The following is a 24,250-nucleotide window of genomic DNA, read 5'->3' as shown; positions in this document are numbered from 1 at the left end:
AAACCTATAATCTCCACAGGCACTCACCCTTATATCGGTGTGCCACGAACAGCAACGTTTCGCTATATAAAGCCGACCCAACGTGCTTTATTTTTAAGTGCTAAAATAGGAAAGAAAACATAGCCATCAGTGCTATGCCGGTCGAGTTGCATGAATGCCACACTCAAAACAAAACGTATAAAAACCGAGAGTCTCACTCACCCACGTTCTGTGTGGCGGCGGGACACCCTCCGGTTTGGTTTAGTCAAAAGAATCCAAATTGTGCGTCTGTGGAAAGAAGTACACCATCAGTCGGACTCCACATCCACAGACCACCCTTTTTACTTTGCTAATCGTCGGGCAGAAAGTTCTTTCACCTACCTCCACTATCGTATTGCTGTCTCACAACGAGGGGCCCCGTCTACACGCTGACTGCCGAGTCAGATCCCATTTCTGCCATTCAGTATATGACGACAACGTGTAGGACGTGAAACGACGGCAGCGTGCCTGACGCTACTAGTGATGCCATAGCCACGGCGGTTGCCTAGTAACCTAAGACGCTCAAGGCGTAGAAAGACTACCACCCGATCGCGGAGTGCCGATTATAGGAAAAGAGATCCCGAATGAAACAGTGATATTAAAAGACAGTGTATAATACATTACACAATATGCGCAACACATAATAAAGCATCTATAGACAATTATACAAACAATTATATACATATATCAAATCATCCAAAAAATAATTTAGATACAGACATTCTCATTTCAGAGAGATGAATTCAGTCAAGGAAAGGAAAAGACATCATCAATTCAACCATTATAAAGTGTGGCCATCTGTCTGGTTGTTTCCTCATATTCATTTAGGCCCTTGTTTACAGTATCATAGATGTGCATCCATTTACATTCTCGGACGCTCAGGGTGTTGGCAAAATTGTCACCCCTCACATTTATGAGTACTTTTTCCAGGACCCACCACCTGAGGCTTTCAGGTGGATGATCAAATCTTGAAAATGGTCCACCAGGGGTGCTCCCTGCACTTTACAGCGTATCCTACTGACATGCTGTAGGATACAGACTTTTACTTTCTGTACGGTCAGGCCCACATACATGAATCCACACGGACATATAATTGCGTATATGACCCCTACAGAATTACAGTTGGTGTGCTGACGCATCGTATGTGTATAATTGTTGTACGTACATTGTTTCAGTTCCAGGGTCATAGAGCAGGCTTTGCATGTACCACACTTGTGGTGTCCAAGTACAGGTGGAATATTCCAAAGAGTGGTTTGTGTTTCTTTGGGTTTACTTGGTAGCAATGATTGGACTACAAAGTCTCTCACACTACTCCCTTTTCTAAAAGCATGCATTGGGGGATCTGGAATTCCTATTTCATCAGCCACAAGATGCCAGTGACCATTAATGACTCTCTTGATGTCACCACTTCTGGTATTAAAAGTGGTGACACATGTCATTCTCTCATTGTTGGTCTTTCCTTTAGGTCTCGGCTCCAGGAGAAAGTCCCTGTGGCAAAACCAAGCCCTTTTTCCTGCCTTTTTTAGAAGTCTACGTGGATAACCCCTATTCACTAGGCGTTCCATTAGTAATGCAGATTCATTGAAAAAGTCAACCTTACGACTACAATTCCGACGTACCCTCAGGAACTGACCGTAGGGTAGGTTGTCCCTGAGGTTCCGCGGATGGTGACTGGAATAGCGAAGCAAAGTATTTCTCTCGCTTGGTTTTCTATATAGAGTGGTATGTAGGTGTCCCCCTTCCTCTATTATACTAATATCCAGGAAGTTAATCTTACTCTCACTGTAATCAAGGGAAAACTTAATATCATCAGATCTGTTGTTAAGCCATTCATGGAAAGCCACGAGATGTGCCTCGCTGCCCTCCCAAATCATTAGAACATCGTCGATATATTGATGCCATATCCTGATGTTATCATGGTAAGGGTTAGCCTCGTTGAGGACAAACTTATGTTCAAACGAGTCCATAAAGATTATAGCTACATCAGGGGCAAAGCTTGCCCCCATCGCTACCCCCTTAGTTTGCACATAATAGTCCCCATCAAAGTAGAAAAAATTCTTCTTCATAGCAATTTCCAATAGATCTATAATGAAAGATGTTGGAACCTGACATGGTCTAGGTCGTTCCTCCAGTACCCCTCTGATGACTTCTAAGGCAGCTACCTGGGGGATATTTGTATACAGGGAGGTTACGTCCATTGTGACCAAAATATTTTTAGTGTGGTCAAATGGGTAACCGTCAACCAGTTGTATCACCTGCATTGTATCTCTCACATAGGCAGCCGTATCCTCTGCAATAGGTTTTATAAATACATCTATGTACTTGCAAAGGGGCTCCAGAGCCGATCCGCACCCTGACACGATCGGTCTCCTGGGAGGTTTGATAAGCCTCTTGTGTACCTTTGGGAGTGTGTAGATAGTTGGTAACCTGGGGTGGGTGTTATTCAAATAGTCATATTCATGTTTGGATATATAGCCTTGATCGAGTGCCTTGTCGGTCACGGACCTGATGTCAGCACATATTTCTTTAGTAGGGTTTGTCTGAAGCTTCCTATAGTTTCCTTCCATCCCTAACTGTGAGACAATCTCAGATTTATAATCATCCCTACTTTGGATGACTATTGCCTCACGTTCTCAGACTCCTCTGCCACTAGCAACTCGGAGAACGAACAAGAGAGACCGAGTACAAGTAGTAAAACATATCCCGAATTTCCCAACACTTTTTTAGAGGAGGGCAGGGGCGCCCCCTGGGGGAGACCCAGGGGTCGGGGACAGTCCAACTGGAATCGGGGCAGGGGCGGAACAGTGAAGAAACAGGTCCACTTCCCTCCGGAGGCACATGGGGACATCAGAACCCGACACCAGCATTACAGGTGGTAACTTCCCAAGAGGTGCAAAAGCAAGACAACCCTGTCATCAATTTATCCACTTATGTCTTAAAGCCCGAAGAAATTAAAATACTGGAAAAGGGGCTTTCATTTGTACCCACTAATCTCCCTAATACATTCAATCTTAAAACAGAGTTACATCAGTTCTTCCGTAGGGTTAGATTGAAACAGCACTTCAACAAAATACCTTATAATCCGGTATTTAGTAACACAGGCCTACGACCTCCTTCCACATTCACACCACCTGCTCATCTGATGCCACACAAAATTCTGGCATTTGAACAAGTTGTGATGAGGGATGTCAACCAACTGCTATCCGAGAAAAACTATACGAAATACAATACCAATAGACAGGAACGACAGGCCCTCCAATCCCTTAAACTTAACACCGAAATTGTGATAAAACCAGCAGATAAGGGGGGGGCAATAGTCATCCAAAGTAGGGATGATTATAAATCTGAGATTGTCTCACAGTTAGGGGTGGAAGGAAACTATAGGAAGCTTCAGACAAACCCTACTAAAGAAATATGTGCTGACATCAGGTCCGTGACCGACAAGGCACTCGATGAAGGCTATATATCCAAACATGAATATGACTATTTGAATAACACCCACCCCAGGTTACCAACTATCTACACACTCCCAAAGGTACACAAGAGGCTTATCAACCCTCCCGGGAGACCGATCGTGTCAGGGTGCGGATCGGCTCTAGAGCCCCTTTGCAAGTACATAGATATATTTATAAAACCTATTGCAGAGGATACGGCTGCCTATGTGAGAGATACAATGCAGGCGATACAACTGGTTGACGGTTACCCATTTGACCACACTAAAAATCTTTTGGTCACAATGGACGTAACCTCCCTGTATACAAATATCCCCCAGGTAGCTGCCTTAGAAGTCATCAGAGGGGTACTGGAGGAACGACCTAGACCATGTCAGGTTCCAACATCTTTCATTATAGATCTATTGGAAATTGCTATGAAGAAGAATTTTTTCTACTTTGATGGGGACTATTATGTGCAAACTAAGGGGGTAGCGATGGGGGCAAGCTTTGCCCCTGATGTAGCTATAATCTTTATGGACTCGTTTGAACATAAGTTTGTCCTCAACGAGGCTAACCCTTACCATGATAACATCAGGATATGGCGCCGATATATCGACGATGTTCTAATGATTTGGGAGGGCAGCGAGGCACATCTCGTGGCTTTCCATGAATGGCTTAACAACAGATCCGATGATATTAAGTTTTCCCTTGATTACAGTGAGAGTAAGATTAACTTCCTGGATATTAGTATAATAGAGGAAGGGGGACACCTACATACCACTCTATATAGAAAACCAAGCGAGAGAAATACTTTGCTTCGCTATTCCAGTCACCATCCGCGGAACCTTAGGGACAACCTACCCTACGGTCAGTTCCTGAGGGTACGTCGGAATTGTAGTTGTAAGGTTGACTTTTTCAATGAATCTGCATTACTAATGGAACGCCTGGTGGATAGGGGTTATCCACGTAGACTTCTAAAAAAGGCACGAAAAAGGGCTTGGTTTTGCCACAGGGACTTTCTCCTGGAGCCGAGACCTAAAGGAAAGACCAACAATGAGAGAATGACATGTGTCACCACTTTTAATACCAGAAATGGTGACATCAAGAGAGTCATTAATGGTCACTGGCATCTTGTGGCTGATGAAATAGGAATTCCAGATCCCCCCAATGCATGCTTTTAGAAAAGGGAGAAGTGTGAGAGACTTTGTAGTCCAATCATTGTTACCAAGTAAACCCAAAGAAACACAAACCACTCTTTGGAATATTCCACCTGTACTTGGACACCACAAGTGTGGTACATGCAAAGCCTGCTCTATGACCCTGGAACTGAAACAATGTACGTACAACAATTATACACATACGATGCGGCAGCACACCAACTGTAATTCTGTAGGGGTCATATACGCAATTATATATCCGTGTGGATTTATGTATGTGGGCCAGACCATACAGAAAGTAAAAGTTTGTATCCTACAGCATGTCAGTAGGATACGCTGTAAAGTGCAGGGAGCACCCCTGGTGGACCATTTTTCAAGATTTGATCATCCACCTGAAAGCCTCAGGTGGTGGGTCCTGGAAAAAGTACTCATAAATGTGAGGGGTGGCAATTTTGCCAACACCCTGAGTGTCCGAGAATGTAAATGGATGCACATCTATGATACTGTAAACAAGGGCCTAAATGAATATGAGGAAACAACCAGACAGATGGCCACACTTTATAATGGTTGAATTGATGATGTCTTTTCCTTTCCTTGACTGAATTCATCTCTCTGAAATGAGAATGTCTGTATCTAAATGATTTTTTGGATGATGTGATATATGTATATAATTGTTTGTATAATTGTCTATAGATGCTTTATTATGTGTTGCGCATATTGTGTAATATATTATACACTGTCTTTTAATATCACTGTTTCATTCGGGATCTCGTTTCCTATAATCGGCACTCCGCGATCGGGTGGTAGTCTTTCTACGCCTTGAGCGTCTTAGGTTACTAGGCAACCGCCGTGGCTACGGCATCACTAGTAGCGTCAGGCACGCTGCCGTCGTTTCACGTCCTACACGTTGCCGTCATATACTCAATGGCGGAAATGGGATCTGACTCGGCAGTCAGCATGTAGACGGGGCCCCTCGTTGTGAGACAGCAATACGATAGTGGAGGTAGGTGAAAGAACTTTCTGCCCGACGATTAGCAAAGTAAAAAGGGTGGTCTGTGGATGTGGAGTCCGACTGATGGTGTACTTCTTTCCACAGACGCACAATTTGGATTCTTTTGGCTAAACCAAACCGGAGGGTGTCCCGCCGCCACACAGAACGTGGGTGAGTGAGACTCTCGGTTTTTATACGTTTTTTTTTTATACGTTTTGTTTTGAGTGTGGCATTCATGCAACTCGACCGGCATAGCACTGATGGCTATGTTTTCTTTCCTATTTTAGCACTTAAAAATAAAGCACGTTGGGTCGGCTTTATATAGCGAAACGTTGCTGTTCGTGGCACACCGATATAAGGGTGAGTGCCTGTGGAGATTATAAGTTTATCGACTGTAATATGTCGATTGTAGATACTTAGCCCATTTAATTTGTTTTTATAGGTTTCCATCCATACCGCTGGGGTTGCTTCCCCCACAACCAAGTTCCCTCACCCCACCATTCTTCCCGTCCTGATGAAGACCCGTGTATGAGGACATCATTTGCCCTTTGTGTTTTCCTTGGGTCGAAACGTCGACGACAACAGCCCCCACTTTCTTGAGTCTGCATCTGCAATTCCCCCCCCCCTTTAATAGACAATACGGACAAGATACTCATTGTGATATAGCAAGAAAGAGTAACATTTTTTGCGAATATAACCCTCAGGGCAGGCTCTATGTTGACAACTCTAGGGACGTATTAGCCTTAGAACCTTAGGAATACTTCATTTTCTCTGACCATCTTGGTCGTTTCTAATCACACTATCACGTACTATTCACTCTATCCTTTTTCACTATTTCACAGCAACCCCTTTTGCTTTTTGAATTGTGTATAAATTGTATATTGAACTACTAAAGAGTTTTTTAATGAGAATAAATAGTTGAGTCTCCTCTGTTGAGACACAATGAAAAATGTTGGTTGAAATTTTTTGTTGTGGTTTGTTTGGACACAGTGCTATATTGGGCTATTTGTTTTCTCCTTTTCTCTCCCAAAGAATTTTCCATTGCAGGATTGAATCGCATGGGTAATAATTGAAAACTATCAGAAGTATACTGTAATGAAGAAATTTTGATAAATCGCATTTAGAATCAATGTCTAGGACCATTGTTATCTGTAATACTTGATACCCAGGTCCTTGGACTACCATTGGGTCACCCCGTGTACAATAACGTATGACACCGAAAACAACACCTTCGGTGCCGAAAACAACGCCAAAGGACACTGTAACACCTCCTAAGGCTAAAGACAAGCAGCAACCTCGTCCGGAACCGAAAAAATCGGCACCGACAAAGGTTCCACAAGGAGAAGAACTTTTCTAACCTGATACTCTGCAAAAGAAGATCTACATTGACCCAAAAACAGGTGCTGTATCCACTATACCACACAAGAAGAGGAAGGCCGATACAACACCCACACCAGTAGTACTTGCCAAGAAGAAGGACTCTGCCACATCTCTTATGCACCCTTCTTCTCCTATACTCCCTTCTCCTTCATCCCCTGCTCCTCTTAACAATTCACCACAGATTTCTCCTCCACATTCTCCTCTTCTGTCTTCACACTCACCTCAAAATGATGATGAGTATAGTTTAGGGAGAGGTATAGACCCAGATGAGCCTTTCCCATACCCTATGGATGATACAGACTGGGAGTACCCAAACCCACAGGATGTACCAGATATTCCTTACCCACAGTCATACCCATCAAAACCTTCCCCCCCAGGAGATAGCATTAGTTTTGGACACCTGCTGAACAGAGCTGCCATTGTCCATGGGGTCACTATGCATTCTGATGAGGCAGAGGAAGATTTTCTGTTGGACACATTTCATCAATCGCAAAGGTCTGTTCAAATTCTTCCCATGATTAAAGGGGTCATCAAACATGCTCCGGAGATATTTAAAGTCCCTGTACATACTAGGATCCTAAACCCTAGAATTGAGAAAAAATATAGCGCTGCACCAGCCTACATTAAAGGACAACTAGCATTATATTCACTAGTTGTATCAAATGCTAGGAAAAGGGCAAATTCACAAACGTCAGGTGAGGCACCCCCACCTGACAAAGAATCTAAGGTAACAGATGCTTCAGGCAAAAGAATAGCTGCGCAAGCTACCAACATATGGCGTATAGCTAACACACAAGCCCTCCTTTCAAGATATGATAGGGCTCAGTATGATCAGTTAGAGAAACTACTAGGACATTTACCTAACCAATATAAGATGCAGGCAAACGACCTTATACAAGAAGGCAAGCTAATTTCCAATGCCTCAATCAAGTGTGCACTTGATGTAGCAGACACTGCATCCCCTGCTGGTGACGGAGCCACTCCGTCATCAGCCGCGGTCGCGCTGTGCTGATGACGGAGCGGTTCCATCACGGCCCGCTCAGCCCGCCTGCGCGGTGCGGATTCCGCGCCTGCCCTGAGCGTTCTATTGAGCGGGCGGGCCATGACGGAACCGCTCCGTCATGAGCACAGCGCAACCGACGCTGGTGACGGAGCGGTTCCGTCACCAGCATGCGCCCGCCGCTCGGCCGCCCTCCCCCTTAGCACTGCGGCGGAATAGCCGTCGCAGTGAAGGGGTTAAATCAACCATTTAATCAAAGTTAATTGTTTGAACCAGAGGTAGACACAGCACTTGAAAAGATGAAGAAGGATACAGACACTGCCAAATCTATGGCAGCTTTACAGTCCACACAAGCTAAAAGTTCCTTTTGTCGCTCCTTCTACGGAGGAAGCTCCAAACAGACTGGAGCAGACAACACAAAATCCTTCAAATCTAACACACAACAACAAAGGAAGAGGTCGGGATAACAGCAATAATTGAACCTCTTCCACCACAAAACAGTGACTTTCCTCTGCTACCCCAACAGCATTCAACTCCTGTGGGGTGGGGGGGCAGATTAACACAGTTCCTACCTGTCTGGAATTCCAAAACAACAGACAAGTGGGTAAGACAAATTATCCAGTATGGCTACTGCCTGGAACTTACAGCAACCGCTCCACACATACCATCCTGGCAGCGTCCAATGTCTGCAGAGCACCTTACTCTGCTTAAACAAGAAGTCCTGTTACTTCTTCAAAAGGACACAATAGAAATATTTCCTTTACAACACCAAGGAACAGAGGTTTACTTGCTGTATTTTCTAATACCCAAGAAGGACGGTACACTAAGACCACTTCCTTACAACACTAGATGTAAAGGACGCCTACTTTCACATTCCTATACATCCTGCTCACAGGAAGTATCTAAGGTTTGTACTGGAAGGACAACATTATCAGTTCAAAGTCCTTCCATTCGGAATTAGAACAGCACCAAAAGTATTCACAAAGTGCTAGCAGTAGCAGCAGCACATTTTTTTTTTCAAATCTGTTTATTAGCATAGTTTCAAGAGCAGTGGCAGCATACAGTTTAATACATACAAGCGCAATGTTAATCACGGTGTCACATGCATGCGTTTGCTCAGAGCATAGATAGGAGCATAGTACATTCGATTTTCTTCTTTATGCTGTCGACAAACTAGAAGAGTCTAACAAACCCCGTATAACCCCGTACCCTCCCTCCACCCCAACAATATCCCTCCCCTCACTCTCTGGGCAGGTACTTCTTTGAGAAATTGACATGTGGGTCTCCAGTAACGTTCTGACGCGCAGCGTATGTTCTGATATAACACACAGGTAGGGTGGGAGAATGTAATCGCAGGTTCGGGGGGCGCCCGAACCCCATTGTTGTGCACCGTGGGTAGTGCCCATGGGTGGGGATGTGGCTCATGGTGTAGTACTATTCTAAGCGGTTAATCACTAGTGTCTTCTTCCCCTTCGTCTGTGCCAGCCTCAAAGACCCCCAAAGTATAAAACCACTCCAGCGATATCGGGATTTTCCGGAGGCCTCTACTCTCCTCTCTCTGTAATGCCACGCCCTCTGCCTTACCCCAGCGCACTACTTCTGCCCGCCATAAGTCAGGGTTAGGTGGTGTAGACGATTTCCATCTCATCGTGATGGCACGCTTCGCTAGCAACAGGGCCAGGTCCGAGAAGCGCGTCGTCACTGTTCTGGTGCGCGTCGGCGGTCCCAGTCCTAGGAGTGTACTCTCCAGCGTAGGTGGTTGGGGGAGGGTACCAGTCGTCACAAGCGAGGCATGAACAGTGGTCCAGAAATACCCCAATTTAGGGCACTGCCATAGCATGTGTACCAACGACGCGTCGTCTGCGTCGCATCGAGGGCAGTTACTCCTGGCTGCAGGGAACATCACATGCAGGCGGTGTGGAGTCAGGTAAGCTCTATGTAGTACCATCAATTGGATGAACTTGTATTTGGGGTTCCTAGCTACCTTCCTAGGGAATTGAAGTATGCGCTCCCATTCCTTGTCTCGCAATGGCCTCCCAATGTCTATTTCCCACTTCGCCCGCAGTGGTGCCAGCGGAGGCGCCCTACCTGATTTAATGCTAGCTGTGAGCCATCTGGTCAGGTGGCCGCCCGTTCCCATGAGGTAGAGCATTGAGACGAGGGGGTTCGTAATAGGCTCCCGTCCGTCAGGCGACCACGTGCGTTCGATATAGTGTCGGAGTCCGGCGTACAGGAGGAAGGAGCTGTTGGGGACGCCCTGAGTGGTTCTGAAGTCCTCGAAGGATAACAGGTGGCCTTCTGCAAACAGGTCACCTACGTGTACTGCACCTGCATCGTGCCAGGGCTCCAGGAGGGTCGACGTGAGTGTGCCCGAGCCTAGTGGGATGCCCAGTAGAGGGACCGTGGGGGCGTAGGGAGTCCCGGGGGACGTGTATTTCAGCGCCTTCCGCCAATACGTGATCGCCAGCTTAAGAAGGGGCAGAGCGTTTCTAGGTAGAACCGAGCCAGGTAGGAGCAAGATGTGCACCCTCCCTTTAGCATGGTCATCCACCGACATATTAATCTCATGTAGATTGCGGCCTGCTACCCAGTAGGCTAGCCATTGTAGCTGGCACGCGTAATTATAAGCTCTGAAGTCCGGTAAGCCCATGCCTCCGGAGCTGGAGGGGAGTTGCAGTTTGGCCAGACCTATGCGTCTGCGGCCGCCTCCCCACACAAGCTCGATAAGTAGGGAGTCAAGGGTCTTAAACGTTATCGCCGGGATCTGGAAAGGCAGGTTGGTGAAGTAGTAGATAAGACGGGGGAGCATCACCATCTTGGAAACTGCCACTCTACCGGGTATCGAGAGCGGCAACGTCAGCCAGAATTGAACCTGTGACTTCAGTGATCTAATGGCCTTCCCCAAATTGCCATCTATCATCATGCCCGCCTCTCGATAGATCTGTATTCCAAGGTATCGGAACGTGGTTTCCGCCATCTGGAACATATGGGGGGAGAAAGGTAAAGGGGTCGACCCATCTACGGCTGCAAATGTAAACCCGTAGGACTTAGATTCGCTGATGGCGAGGCCAGAGATCTCCCTGAAATCCTCGAAAACCCGGGAAACCGGGCTCAGGTCACCCCTCAGGTCGCGGAGATATAAAATGATATCATCCGCATATGCAGATACAATATGGTCCACACCTTGCCGTCGTATGCCATATCGGGGGGCCATTAACCTGAGCCTGCAGAGCAAAGGTTCGAGGGCAAGGACGAATAGGAGAGGGGAGAGCGGGCAGCCCTGTCTAGTGCCCCTGGCTATGGCCAAGGGGCCTGAGATTTGACTGGAGGTGCGCACCCGGGCCGTGGGGATGGTGTACAGCAGTCTGACCCATGCTAGGAATTCGGGCGGTATCCCGAATCTCAATAGGGTGGTAAACATATAGTCCCACCTCAAGGAGTCAAAGGCTTGTTTCAGGTCTAGAGAAATGCATCCTTCGGAATCAGCGTCGAAGTTGTCTCCGAGCATGAGTTGGGCCAGGCGCCTAAGGTTCATGGCCGTATTACGGCCCGTTACAAACCCACATTGATCCGGGTGGACCAGTTGAGGCACGTACCGCACGAGTCTCGTCGCTAGCACCTTGCTCAATATCTTAGAGTCAGTATTGAGAAGGGACAGGGGTCTGTAATCGGCCATGTGTAGACCATCCTTGGACGGTTTCAATAGGGAAGTGATCAGTGCCTGCATGGATGATTGCGGCAGCGAGGACGTGCGTAAGGCTTCTAGATAAACCGTGTGCAACCGTGGGGCCAGGAGGTCAACATAGGTGGCGTAGAATTTCGCTGGCAGGCCGTCCGTACCAGGGGCTTTACCCTTTGGAAGGGCCCTGATTGCTTGTCTGATTTCTGCCACAGATATAATACGTTTCAAGTCTTTGTTCTGGCCGATAGTAAGTTGTGGGAGAGTTAGACCCTCCATGAAGGCCGCAAGTGCGGGTTCCGATAAGGGTTGCGGGGGGCTATATAGCGCGGTGTAATAATCCTTGAACGCCGTGTTAATCCCTACTTGAGTGGTAGCCGGGCGGCCATATTGGTCCAAAACTCTCAGGATGGGGTGGCTGATCGGGGAGTCCCGTAGGAGGCGTGCTAGTAGAGTACCGGCACGGTCGGCCTGCGTATGCTGTCTGTTTGTGTACTCCCTATAGTCTATTAGCCGCAGTTCCTCTAGTAGTTCCGCGTGTCTAATATGCGCCTCTTGAAGTGGTGTAAATGGAACGTTGGTGCCCGCTGCCTCGTTCTCCAGGGACGCTAGTGAGTCTTCTACCTCCCTCAACTGGTCTATCACCTCCCGTTTCCTCCCCACCTTAACAGTCATAGCAGTCCCCCTGAGACAGACTTTGAAAGCGTCCCACTCTATCTGCCTTGAGCTGGCCGTGCGTGCATTCGTGGAGAAGTAGGTGTCTATAGTGTCAGACAGAGCAGATCGGAAGACCGAGTCCTCTAGGAGGTCAGGAGACAGTCGCCAGGTTGGGATGGGGGCCAGGCGCCTACCCCACTGCCAAGTGATTTCCACGGGGTTGTGATCTGAGAGTGTCTTCCCCATGTGTTGGGCCCGGACAATCAGTGCTGTGAGGGGACGGGAGCAGAAGACATGATCAATTCTGGTGTGGAGCTGGTGGGGAGGGGAGTAGAAGGTGTATTCCCTTTCTATAGGGTGCATGCTGCGCCACACATCCGCCATGTCCCAACCCTCAGCCCAACTCGCAAGCGCATCAGCCTGCTTCCTGCTCTCGGTAGTCTGCAAGGGAGGGTGTGACCTATCTAACAGGACATCAAGCACAGCGTTGAAATCACCCCCGATAATCCAGCTATGAGCAGCCCAGTCCGCAAGCACCCCGTTGACAGTAACCAGGAAGTCCGACTGATTTGTGTTAGGTGAGTATACACAACCAATGACAACCGCCTCCCCGTCCAACAGTCCCCGCACAAAAACATATCGACCCTCATGATCAACCCGTTGTTCCAGCAGCTGGAAAGGAAGAGAGCCACGTAACCAAATCGCCGCCCCCCTCGAGAATGCAGAATATGAGGTGGCGAAGAGTTGTCCTCTCCATTTCTTGCGCAACTTCACCGCCTCAGCAGCATTCAAATGTGTCTCTTGCAAGCACGCTATCTGAGTCCCCCTTCGGTTGAGTTGTGCCAGAATTCTGTGCCGTTTATGCACTGAACCCATGCCACGCACGTTCCAGGTGCACAATTGGTAAGTGTTAAGAGGTCCCATTTCCACCTGTGTGGTGCTGTAATATGAACCAACTGGACGACCCCATATGTCCTGCAATGTTAATAGGTGAGAGTGTCTCGCAGCCAAGTGTTCCCTGAACAAAAAGGTCCCTGAGCCAACGTACCCAGGGGCCAAACCAAGGTGCCCAACGTGGGCACAACTCAGTCAAGTTCGTGTGCATACCGGGGGTGGTAGGCCTCCGTCGATGGGCACTGAACTGTCTACGTGGGCACAACAGCCCATTGTGCAACGGGCCCCTGCACCTACAACCCACATTGTGTAAAGGAGGGGGATAGTCATACATTACCACCTTGAGAGGATCAATCGCGTCGCAGGTCAGAACTCCTCCGCCATCTGGGCCGTGATCTTCGGGAAGAGCTGCAAGCTGTCGACTGAGCCAGACACCTCAGTGTGGGTGTTGGTGGTGACGGTGAGTCTGTCTCCGGTTGCTCCCGCGTCGTGGGCGGCCAGTGCCTCTTCAGTTAGACGTTGATGTAGGGAGGAAGACGGATGCCCTGCTGTCCGGCGTTCGGAAGGATGCGTCGTTGCCGATGCGCCGTGGGGCGAGTGATGTCCGGGGCTGTGAGCGACGTCCTGCCGCCCTGGCGAGCCCCCTCGGGTGTCGCTGTGGTGGTCGGTGAACGGGTCCTGCGATGCCGGCGGTGTCAAGGTGACCTCCATCCATTCCGCCGCCTCCTCAGGCGAGTCGAAGAAATGCGACTTGTTGTTATGCAGGATCTTGAGCCGAGCAGGGAACAAAAGCGCATATTTCATGTGTCTGTCCCGCAACTTGCGCTTCACCCCAAGAAAGTCGGACCTGGCTCGTTGAACCGTGGGCGTGAAATCGGGGTAGATCGAAATGTTCCTGTCCTCGAAGCGTATCGGTGCGTCCTCTCTGGCCGCTCGTAGGACGGTGTCGCGGTCTCTGAAGTGGAGGAGACGAGCGATCAGGGGGCGAGGGGGTGCCCCTGGTTGTGGGGGCCGCGACGGCATCCTGTGGGCCCTCTCCACACTGTAGAGGGCGGTGAGATCTCTTTGGCCCACCAGTTTCTTCAGCCAATCTTCCACGAATTGCGTGGGGTCTCTCCCCTCGCTCCTTTCCGGAATGCCTAGGATGCGGACGTTGTTGCGGCGGGCACGTCCTTCTGCATCGTCCACTCTACCCCATAGCTGCTTTAATTGCTTCTCCACGTTCTCCAATTTCGTGGAGTGTTCCGTCTGCTGCGGGATTAGGTCGTCCAGCGCTATTTTTTGCTCCGCCACTCGGTCTGCCAGCTTGTTATGGTCGGCCTTTAATAGGGATAGGCCGGTCGCCATACCGTCTATGCGCGATTCTAGCGCCTCGCGCGTCGCGCGTATTTCATTCAAGATCAGATCCAGTTTGGCGTCTTGCGACCCTGTACCGGTCGGAGGGATGATGTCCTCTGAGCCCGTGGACTGCACGTCCGTCTGGGCGCCCTGGTCCTGGGGTTTGCCCCTATTCCTGCCCATAGCCCTCGTTAGCAGGGTGGCACTGCAGTGGATGCAGCAGGTCGCCGCGGATCCACGAAGAGTCCGGCAGAGGATATACGAGGATCAGCCCCTCACCAAGTAGAGACAGGCGTGGCGCGTGGCCCAGGGCTGGTGGGGGCGACGTAGCTTATCTTGCCAAGGTGTCTGCGTGGGATGAGTCGGCGCAGCGCCGAAGGCCTCGCATGTAGGCGCTACCCCAGCGCCGTGGAGGTGTCGTGGGAGAGGAGGCGATGGGGTCCAGGCCACTGGAAAGTGCGTCTGTTTTGCCTTACGGAGGCGCGGCAAAGGTCAGGGCTGCAGCGCCGGAATACAAGGTCCAAGCTCGTGGCGCTCCACCCCCCCAGGTCACGGCACCTGTGGACCGTGGATTCGCAATATGTGTCACCTTGCGTCACGTGGACGCTCACGATCTTCGTTCCGACGTCGCTGGGGCAGACAAATGGGGGTCGTCAGGGTTCAAGGGCCTTCACCAGGCCCCTACGTGCAGATAAAATGGCGCCTGATTGTTCCTGATGCCTGGCCGATCCTCAAGCACAATGCGACGTAGGCAGCTGGGTCACGGTGTTAGTGGTAGGGTGAGTGCGCCACTCGCTCCGCCGGCCTCGTCGCAGCGGTGGGACGCTGGAGGCCCGCCGACCCCCTGGGTGGGCGGACGGGAGGACGGTCCGGTGGCGCCCCCGAGTTCCAGAGGGGTCCGTCCAGCAAAGCAGCCTGTCCGTGCAGTAGTGGCTGTGCGTGGAAGGGCAGCGGGGCCGCAGCGAAGATGAGCACCGCAGTGCACTCCGGGGTCGGCAGGGAGAGCAGCAGGAATCCGAGTCTGGGTCCCGAGTGGACCGCGAGTGAGGCTGCGGGTGGGCCGGCCAGGCCGATCACTCCAGGACGGGGCTTCGCTGTGGCTTGAAGGCCGTACCAGATCTCACCGCCGGAGCTCAGCAACGGAGACGGCTCAGAAGGGCTGCGTTACACCGCTTCCCTCATTCAGCCTCCGGAGACAGCCTGTGTCGAAATTAGGCGGGTTGCAGGCAGGGAAGTGCAGGATAATTAGCTCGTGTCTAGGGCATAGGACGGAGCTAACAAACTACACGTCCACCATTGACGGCTCCAGGCCACGCCCCCCAGTAGCAGCAGCACATCTCAGGAGACAACAAATACATGTCTTCCCTTATCTAGATGACTGGCTCATAAAAGCCAAGTCATTCAATCTGTGTGTTCAACACACACATGAGACAATTCAAACATTGCACGACTTAGGGTTCACAATCAACTACACCAAGTCACACCTGCAACCCTCCCATATACATCAGTATCTAGGGGCTACAATAAACACGTCTACAGCTCTAGCGTATCCCAGTCCAGCAAGGATACAGAGCATTCAAGCCTTAGTCACAGCCTTTCAATACCAACAATCTCTGCAAGCCAGAGTGTTCATAAGACTAATAGGCATGATGGCTTCTTGCATCTTCATAGTACCATATGCAAGACTGCAGATGCGTCCGCTACAGGAATGTCAAGCACGACAGTGGAACCAGGCTCAAAGACAACTAACAGACCTGGTGTTGGTAGACAGCTGCACGCATCGCTCTCTGCAGTGGTGGAGCACCAAAAACTTGACAAAGAGGCGGCCATTCCTTGAACCTGTTCCACAAATAGTACTCACAGCAGACGCATCGCACAGGATGGGGAGCCCATCTCCTACATCACACAACTCAAGGACAATGGACCATTCAACAAAGATTGTTCCATATCAACCATGTAGAGCTGCTAGCAATATTTTTAGCACTCAAAACCTTTCAAGTACAAGTACAAAACAAAGCTGTCTTAATCCGGACGGACAATATGAAAGCCATGTACTATACACAAAAACAGGGGGGAAACACTCTCTACAAGTGTCCCAGCTTGCCCAGAACTTTTGGAGATGGGCTATTCCACAAAATATATATCTGCTAGCAGAGCACCTTCCAGGAGTTCACCATCAGATAGAAGATCTGTTGAGTCAGCAAAGACAACAGATTCACGAATGGGAACTACATCCGCAAGTTCTTCAATCATTTTTCCACAAGTGAGGTCATCCAGACATAGATCTGTTCACCACACACGATAACGCAAAATGCCCAAACTTCGCCGCCAGGTTTCCACACCCGCTGTCCAAGGGCAATGCAATATGGATGTACTGGTTAGGCAGATTTGCGCACGCTTTTCTGCCACTACCACTAATACCATTAGTAGTACGCAAGCTCAGACAACAGTCTCTCTAATTAATCCTGGTAGCTCCCACTTGGGCACGCCAACAGTGGTTCACCACACTGCTAGAACTCTCTCTAGTTCCACACCCAACGTTACGCATGACACCATCCATGCTGACGCAGAACCATGTAGACATCAGACATTTAGACCCAAATCAACTGAATCTGGCGATCTGGCTCCTGAAGTCTTAGAGTTTGGTTATCTTACCCTACCGCCAGACTGTATGAACATCATTAAGGAGGCCAGGAGTCCTATTACCAGAGCTTGTTATGCTGCTAAATGGAAGAGATGTGCCATTTATTGCAACAATAACCAAATTGATCCCTTGGATGCTTCTATCCAGAATATAATTTGCTACCTTTTACATTTACAAAGATGTAACTTGGCATATTCATCCATACGCCTGCACCTTGCAGCAATTGCAGCATATTTACAAAACAGACAACATCTGTCTTTTTTTTAGAGTACCAGCTATTAAAGCATTTGTGGAAGGATTACAAATAATCATTCCCCCCAGGTTACCACCTTCTCCAGTGTGGAACCTAAATGTTGTTCTTACAAGACTCATGGGACCCCCTTTTGAACCTTTACACAAATGTGAACTGCAATTCCTCACATGGAAAACAGCTTTCCTTATTGCTATTATCTCTCGTAGAAGAGTGAGTGAGATACAAGCTTTCACAATACAAGAACCATTTTTACAACTACATCGTAACAAAGTGGTTCCAAGAACTAATCCTAAATTCCTTCCAAAAGTCATTACTCCTTTTCATTTAAACCAATCTGTAGAGTTACCTGTGTTTTTCCAAAACCCTGACTCTGTAGCAGAAAGAGCTCTACACACACTAGATGTTAAAAGAGCTCTGCTCTACTATAGAGATAGGACTAAATCTTTTCAAAAAACAAAACAATTGTTTGTATCTTTCTCTCCACCTCATAAAGGCAACCCTATCTCTAAGGGCGGTATTGCAAGGTGGATTGTAAAATGTATGCAAATATGCTATCAAAAACCAAAACGTACATTAACAGTTCCTCCTAGAGCACACTTCACACGCAAACTAGGAGCTTCTATGGCTTTCTTAGGGAACATCCCCCTAGAAGACATATGCAAGGCAGCAACATGGTCTACAACACACACCTTCACTAAACACTACTGTGTTGATGTGCAAGCCAAGCAGCAAGCTGCAGTAGGCCAACCTGTCCTTAAAACTCTCATTCAAACTACTGCAACAGTACAGGTGACCACCACTAGGTGAGACACTGCAAAGTGTAGTATCTGCAGCGCATATGCCTAGAACAGAAAATGCTACTTACCAGTATGCATCTGTTCTTGGCATGTAGAGTGCAGATTACTACACGCCCTCCCGCCTCCCCAAGACCTGGATCTGTTCCAGTTTTATCTTACTTGGATGCACACTCATGGACATCCTTTTCTTTACTTCTACTAACTCCATCATTTCCCATCATGGCGAAAAACAATCTAAGGATGGAGCCGATGCCCATGCGCACTTTCGTCCAAGGGAGGAGTCACCTATCTCATGACTACAAAAGACTTCTTCCAAGACGGCAACAACATGCAATCATCCGAGCCCAACACCAGGTGGTGATCTAATGCAAAGTGTAGTAATCTGTAGCTCTACATGCCAAGAACAGATGCATACTGGTAAGTAGCATTTTCCTTATTTGCCCAGAATGGTCCAGGCCAACGTTTTGTTTGCTCAAACGTGGCAGTAAGTGGGAGCAGAGGTTAGTGTGGCTTGATGGAATCTGAGAAAAAGACACAAAAGAGGGAGAGGCCTTCCAAATCACTGCGCTGTCCTCAGCAACCATGCTGGACAAGAGTGTAGCGGGAAGTGGTCCTGGACTGTCCTGGCACTTTTAAGTGGCACCTGTCTCCCTCCTTCCTTTCAGAGGAGTCTGGTCAGCTTCAAAGGACTTTAATGTACCCATAACTTACCTCCTTGTTTGGCACTCTTGACACACAGCAGATACAAAATGCTGTCCTTTTAGGTTATCGCACAACAGACAAGTTCCACGCTCACCCTAATCCACACATGCAACACTCATAGTGCACACATAGTCTTTATACATGTCTTCTGTAACCTACCCAGAGCCCCTTACCCTCACTGTTCAAGCATAGCTCGCCATATATTAAAATTCAGGCTCTACAGGTTGAAGCTCCTAATTCCATTTTAGCAGCAATTGCAGGGGGTGAGACGTCTTTAGGAAGGCTTACAACACAGGAGAGGTCATGGACCAGTGGTGAAAAAGTGAACTCCTGGGGTTTTCCGGGGTAGAGATCCTTTTTATATTACTCAGAATATCAGTTTCTGTTGTGTCATGTGACCCCATTCAGAATATTTCAGATTGTGCTGTGTCATGGGATATCCACTCAGGATGTCACCGCCTGTGCCGACAGAATATCAGACTTTGTACGAGGATGTGGGGGGCAGCTCCCAGAGTCTTCAAACTAGAGATAGAAGAGTTCAGTGGAGCTTAGATTTCCAAACACATTTCAATGCTAAATGAAAACAAAATGTTAATATATTCAGTGGAAACTGCATTCATTGTATTTCTTTTTCTGTTTTGCAGGATGTCAGAAGTACCCTGAGCAGGTAAGGCTGATTTATTATCCTCCTCTCAGTGTGAAAGGAGCACGTTTTACTGCTACAGGGGATGGATGGAATTTTCTCCAATCTATGTTCATTAACTGTCAACTCCCCGATTCCTTTGCCTTGGTCAGCACATACACTTATTCAGTTTAGAATCACGTGGCCCCATGTTTATCCCCCAAGGCCACCTACTACCAGTTCCCCCAAGACATTACGCAAGTGGGACAATATGCTGAAGCATCCAGATCTAGTTAACCGTGCATTAGGGCTTAGACCCACCTTATCAGTCATCACCTCTCAGGATAACCAGAGCTTTAACCATTGGATGATCACTGTTAGTAATATATTCACCCCCCATAATTCTTTGAAAAGGAAATCGACCACTAAAGTATCAGCCCCCTGCTATACTCAAAAACTAACTGAATTACACCTTCAATGTAGACAAATGAGAGTAGATGGCAGAAAGGATACAATTCAGAAGACTAAGCTCAGTTCAAAACAGTTCTGTAAGCTTATCACAAACAATTTTAAGTGGAGAAAAAAAGCGTATTACACAAATCTAATTACATCAGCTAAATCAGATAAAAAATGTATCTTTAAACTCATGAAATCATTCACCCATCCTAAAGTGTTGAATCAAAATAACCCACTTCTCAAACATTATTTGACAATATTGTTAACTTTTTTTAACCAAAAATCCAAAAGTTACAAACAGATTTTATATGGGATATGTTCCTCCCATAGACACGTCTTCCGTATCTTATAAGGTCATCTCTAATCTGCAAACCTTCCAGACCATTAGCCTAGAACAGTCATGGCAAGCCATTCTTTCCTGGAAGTCGGGATCATCTTTCTGTGCTTGCCTGTTGTAAGTTCTTCACACTATTATTGATGTTGTCAACCTGGTTATCAATGAAATAATCAATTCTTCCCTGTTAACTGCAGCTGTTCCCACTGATTGAAAGGTTGCTGCTGTAAAGCCCCTTAAAAAAAAACAATTAAAATATCGTACTACTGTCTCCAATCTACGGCCCATCTCTTTGTCGCCCTATCTTAATAAGATCACGGAGAAATGAGTCAATTGACCACTTTTGTAGAAGCGGCCAACCTTTTGCACCCTCGCCCGTCTGGTTTTCGACCTAACCATTCCACCGAATCCGCTCTTCTTGAATGCACTGGACCCTATATTTGCCGTAGATGTGGGTAAAAATGCAGTATGATCCCATTAGATCTATCAGCTGCATTTGACTCGATCTCCCTTGATATTCTAGACCACCGCTTGAAGATGTGTGGCATTTCCCATCTAGCCTTGGCTTGGCTAAAGTCCTTCATTGCTAACCACAGGCAGGTGGTTAAGCTTGGTCATTACCAGTCAACTGAAACGTCACTCAAGTCTGGCGTTCCTCAGGGATCCGCCCTCATCCCGGTTTTATTCAACAAATATATGGCTCGCCTCATTGAATTAATATCATCCTTTAAAATTGAAACCACTTAATATGCAGATGATACTCAGTGTATCTTAGTGCTGGATAAAAATTCTACCTTCGCAGAAGAGCAATTTCAACTATGTCTCACATAAGTCATCCATTGGCTGCAAGTTCCTTATCTTAAATGTAACACTGAGAAAGCTGAGATCTTGTTATTAGGCAAGGCCAACCATTTCACCCCCAGTCTTTGGTGGCCAAAAGATATCCCCCCTCCACCAGATACGGTGAAGGTGGTAAAGAATTTACAAGTAAACTTTCATACCCTTCTTTCCTTTCATCCACAAATACTAGTAGTAGCTGGGAATTGTTTACAGCTGATTAAAACTCTAAAAAAATCAACTTACTTCCTCGTACGGAATGAGTAACCATTGCCTCTTCATCACCTCATGATTGGACTACTGTACTACCCTGTATGCAGGGACTAATAGGACAATGCAAAAAATATTAAAGATGGTACAACATGCTGCAGCTCGCCTGGTGCTGAATTTACCTCACCAATCCTCTGCGACAGCAGCCCTCAAATCACTACACTGAGTGCTATTCAAAATTTTGCTTGTCACCGTCAGACCGAAAATAAAATCTGCCCCTAACTATCTAGCGGCAAGGTTTACTACATATGTCACGTCTCGACTGCTTAGATCTTCTTTGGCTAACCTTCTCATTCTGCCCCCTTTCATATGTAAAACCAAAGGTGGTAAACGGTTACTGTCCTTGGAGCTAAAGCCTGGAATCTTCTTCCTGATTATCTCAGACAAACAAACCCTGAACCCATCTTTAGGAAACTGCTGAAATCTTGGTTCTTTGCAGCACTTGACTCCCTATGCTTTTCTCTAATATGATCCCTGGATAGGTTTATATTAGCTTGGAGCCTCCTTTGGTCTCCTTTTTGTATAGTGCAAAGATGCCCCTTGGGGCGATAGTGCGCTTTATACATTTTCTATAACATAACATAACATAAAGGTCACTGCTGAGCTCACACAAAAACCCATCCTGCAAAAGAAATATGTCAAAGGACAGCAATTGTGTAAAAGAAATTAAAAATCCACCTACGGTCCAGTGCTTTGAAAGGTCCAAACTGTACCCCACTATTCTCCTTGGTCTCGGAATCCATCATTTATCCACAAGTTCTTTCAAACCATTAAGATCCTCATAAAACGTAATTGAGATCTCAGAAATCTTTGCTGAGTCCCCTGAAAACATCCTCGAGTCCTGAGAATACTCACTACCATCCTCTGGAAACTCGTTTGAGTGATGAAATAATTGAATTAGTCCTTCACAAATGAACTGTCTTCATAAAACTTCTTTAAATGTTGTTAACCTACCACAAGACCTAGAAAAAGTGCCATGAGCCACAGCAAACTTCATTGCATTCCTGGAAAGCCCCCTGAAGTTTTCTTTCAGGTTTAGGGGAGGTGCACAGCGGGTCTTCGATGCCAATCCCAAACTTCCGTCAAATACAGCTAAAAAAGGCTTATGAAAAACAGTGTTAGAGGCATATGGGCTGAAGATCACACACTAGTGCATAGATCGCCATCTGGTGGTGGGCCCCGATGATTACACTTTGTTGTTGTCCCGGAAGAGTCTTTGTATGGTAGATGACTCCTCCTCTGGAGCATAGTGAGCATGGGCATTGACTCCTTCTTCAGAATGTTTTTTTCCGCCATGGGCTTGGATGTGCTTGTCGCTCGGTCCCGTTACCGATCTTCTTTCGACACCCATTACTTAATTTCTACCGTCGGTATCGGTTTTGCTTGCGCTTTCCTGTATACTCACGCCAAACTCCAGCACCTTTTGATTCCGGCGATCATCAGGGCCGTTGGGCCCAACTGCGCCATTGGGCCTTCGGCTCATGGAAAGAACACCCTTCAGGAAGTGCCTTCAGTGTGGACACAAATTTCCCCACACTGATCTCCATGAGGTGTGCAATCTGTGCTTGTCCGCAGAGCACGAGAATCGAGATTGCCAGGCCTGTGCTTCGTTTTGGTCCAACAAATCTATCAGGGACCGTCGTGCTCGAAGAGTCATGACGCAATCCTCTTCATCGACACCGGACCTCATCATCGACAAAACTCCAATCGATATAGAGTCCGAAGATCAACAGCAGGAAGACGTCGTTGCTTCCGAAGTAGAGGATTCAGCTTCAGGAGCCGAGGAACAAGCAGACGATGACGATCCCATTCCAGCTGGTCAACAGGTTGTGCGTATAAACATTGACCCTGCTCACACCCCCATACGGGGACAGGCTTTGGTTCCACCTCCACCTCCGAGTCCAGGTACACACCGATCGAAAACTTTCCACGTCCCTCCTTCGGGCCCGGCAACGGAAACTACCAAAAAGCCTGTAGGCGGCTCGGACATGAGCCAGACTCTCAGTCCCGAAAAACAAACGGTCCTTAAACAAAGACTAACTCTCACACCGAAGCAAGCCTCTGTACCTAAGCCTATTTCGGCTCCGAAAACTATCAAACCGAAGATAACTCCGGTACCAAAATCAATCCAACCCATGCCCACTTTGGCACTGAAACACAATTCATCACCTAAAGGAGTCGACCCGAAACATAGTTCAGAATCAATACCTCCGGACCCGAAAACACCCGATCCGAACAAAAAACAGGAGCCGAAGAATGCCTCTGACCACAAGTCTTCGGAACCGAAACGGAAATCTGCTCCAAAGACTGGAATAGACACTGCTAAACCTTCTAAACAACTCGGCACCAAGCCGGTGCCGAAAAAGGACGTTTCTACAGAAGAGCTTTTCCATCCAGACCCAAAACAAAAGACTCTTCTTATCCATCCAAAGACTGGATATGTTATCACTGGGCCTGCTAAAAGGAAACAAGACCCTTCCCCCCACACCTCCAGTCCCTCTTAAAAAGCATGCCCAAACTTCTCCCATCAGGGTTCCTTCATCTCTTCCACAGGTACCAGAATTTGACATGTCTCCTGCACACTCTCCATTCATCCCACACAGCCCTGCACCAGCAGATGATGATGAGGATGACTACACAGGGGGGAATAGAAGATGACCAACCCATATATGACCCAGATAAAATTCCTGGGCCATCATTTGATCCTTTGGAAGATCATAATGCACCAGATGCTCCTGATCTACCACAAGATGACGCATACCCTTCAAGGTCATCTCCACCAGATGA

At 47.7% G+C, this 24,250-nt stretch overlaps 1 pseudogene; it reads left to right on the top strand.

The window, feature by feature from the left end:
• LOC144752937 (E3 ubiquitin-protein ligase TRIM39-like) overlaps window positions 1-24,250 on the top strand; it is a 188,071-nt pseudogene that overhangs the window by 146,049 nt on the left and 17,772 nt on the right.

This window comes from Lissotriton helveticus, chromosome 5_1 (genome assembly GCF_964261635.1).
Source record: "Lissotriton helveticus chromosome 5_1, aLisHel1.1, whole genome shotgun sequence".
Taxonomy (NCBI): Eukaryota; Metazoa; Chordata; class Amphibia; order Caudata; family Salamandridae; genus Lissotriton; species Lissotriton helveticus.
Note: the sequence above shows the minus strand (reverse complement) of the source record. Positions and strands in the feature narration are given on the sequence as shown.